Source organism: Suncus etruscus, chromosome 7, assembly GCF_024139225.1.
Source record: "Suncus etruscus isolate mSunEtr1 chromosome 7, mSunEtr1.pri.cur, whole genome shotgun sequence".
In the NCBI taxonomy this organism is placed as follows: domain Eukaryota; kingdom Metazoa; phylum Chordata; class Mammalia; order Eulipotyphla; family Soricidae; genus Suncus; species Suncus etruscus.
The window spans coordinates 65,495,395-65,498,224 of NC_064854.1; positions in this window are offsets into that span (position 1 = coordinate 65,495,395).

Here is a 2,830-nt window from a genome sequence, read left to right on the forward strand (position 1 = left end):
TTTGGGCACTATTTCCTTTGAGGTGCAGAAGCTTCTCAGCTTAATATATTCCCATCTGTTCATCTCTGCTTTCACTTGCTTGGAGAGTGCAGATTCTTCCTTGAAGATGCCTTTAGTCTCAATGTCCTGGAGTGTTATACCTACGGGTTGTTCTATATACCTTATGGTTTTGGGTCTGATATCGAGGTCTTTAATCCATTTGGATTTTACCTTTGTACATGATGTTAGCTGGGGGTCTAAGTTGAATTTTTTGCAAGTGGCTACCCAGTTGTGCCAACACCACTTGTTGAAGAGGCTTTGTTTGTTCCATTTAGGATTTTTTGCTCCTTTATCAAAAATTAGGTGATTGTATGTCTGGGGAACATTCTCTGAGTATTCAAGCTTATTCCACTGATCTGAGGGCCTGTTCTTATTTCAATACCATGCTGTTTTGAAAACTATTGCTTTGTAGTAAAGTTTAAAGTTGGGGAAAGTAATTCCTCCCATATTCTTTTTCCCAATGATTGCTTTAACTATTCGAGGGTGTTTATTGTTCCAAATAAATTTCAAAAGTACCTGATACACTTCTTTGAAGAATGTCATGGGTATCTTTAGTGGGATCGCATTAAATCTGTACAGTGCTTTGGGGAGTATTGCCATTTTGATCATGTTAATCCTGCCAATCCATGAGCAGGGTATGTGTTTCCATTTCCGTGTGTCCTCTCTTATTTCTTGGAGCAGAGTTTTAAAGTTTTCTTTGTATAGGTCCTTCACATTTTTAGTCAAGTTGATTCCAAGATATTTGAGTTTGTGTGGCACTATTGTGAATGGGGTTGTTTTCTTAATGTCCAATTCTTCCTTATTAGTATTGGTGTATAGAAAGGCCATTGATTTTTGTGTGTTAATTTTATAGCCTGCCACCTTGCTATATAAGTCTATTGTTTCTAGAAGTTTTTTGGTAGAGTCTTTGTGGTTTTCTAAGTAGAGTATCATGTCATCTGCAAACAGTGAGAGCTTGACTTCTTTTTTTCCTATCTGGATTCCCTTGATATCTTTTTCTTGCCTAATTGCTATAACGAGTACTTCCAGTACTATGTTGAATAGGAGTGGTGAGAGAGGACAGCCTTGGCTTGTGCCAGAATTTAGAGGAAAGGCTTTCAGTTTTTCTCCATTGAGGACAATATTTGCCTCTGGCTTGTGGTAGATGGCCTTAAATATATTGAAAAAGGTTCCTTCCATTCCCATCTTGCTGAGAGTTTTGATCAAGAATGGGTGTTGGACCTTGTCAAATGCTTTCTCTGCATCAATTGATATGATCATGTGATTTTTATTTTTCTTGCTGTTGATGTTGTGTATTATGTTGATAGATTTATGGATGTTAAACGAGCCTTGCATTCCTGGGATGAAACCTACTTGATCGTAGTGGATGATCTTCTTAATGAGGCATTGAATCCTATTTGCCAGGATTTTGTTGAGGATCTTTGCATCTGCATTCATCAGCGATATTGGTCTGTAATTTTCTTTTTTTGTAGCATCTCTGTCTGGTTTAGGTATCAAGGTGATGTTGGCTTCATAAAAGCTATTTGGATGTTTTCCTGTTTTTTCGATTTCATGAAAGAGTCTTGCCAGGATTGGTAGTAGTTCCTCTTGAAAGGTTTGAAATATTTCATTAGTAAATCCATCTGGGCCTGGGCTTTTGTTTTTGGGCTGACATTTGATTACTGTCTTAATTTCCTCAATAGTAATGGGTGTGTTTAGATATGCTAGATCTTCTTCATTCAATTGTGGAAGATTATAAGATTCCAAGAATTTATCCATTTCTTCTAGGTTTTCATTTTTAGTGGCATAGATTTTCTCAAAGTAGTTTCTGATTACCCTTTGAATCTCTAACATATCAGTAGTGATCTCTCCTTTTTCATTCCTAATACGAATTATCAAGTTTGTCTCTCTTTCTTTCTTTGTTAGTTTTGCCAGTGGTCTATCAATCTTGTTTATTTTTTCAAAGAACCAAATTCTGCTTTTTTCATCTTTTGGATTGTTTTTTGGGTTTCCACTTCATTGATTTTTGCTCTCAGCTTTGTTATTTCCTTCTGCCTCCCTATTTTTGGATCCTTTTGTTGAGCACTTTCTAATTCTATGAGCTGTGTCATTAAGCTATTCAGGTATGCCCCTTCTTCTTTCCTGATGTGTGCTTGCAAAGCTATAAATTTTCCTTTCAGTACTGCTTTTGCTGTGTCCCATATGTTCTGATAGTTTGTGTCTCCATTGTCATTTGTTTTCAGGAAGGTTTTGATTTCCTCTTTGATTTCATCTCGGACCCACTGATTATTCAGTATGAGGCTGTTTAACTTCCAGGTGTTAAAGTTTTTCTTCTGTGTCCCTTTGTAGTTCACATATAATTTCAGGGCTTTGTGGTCAGCAAAGGCAGCCTGCAAAATTTCTATCCTCTTGATATTATGGAGGTATGTTTTATGTGCTAACATAAAGTCTATCCTTGAGAATGTCCCATGTACATTAGAGAAAAATGTATATCCAGGCTTCTGGGGGTGGAGTTTCCTGTATATATCTATTAGTCCTCTTTCTTCCATTTCTCTGCTCAGGTCTAGTATATTCTTGTTGGGTTTCAGTCTGGTTGACCTGTCTAGTGTTGATAATGCCGTGTTGAGGTCTCCCACAATTATTGTGTTGTTATTGATATTATTTTTCAGATTTGTCAACAGTTGTATTAAATATTTTGCTGGCCCCTCATTTGGTGTATATATGTTTAGGAGGGTGATTTCTTCTTGCTGTATATATCCCTTGATTAATACAAAATGTCCATCTTTGTCCCTTACAACTTTCCTAAGTATAA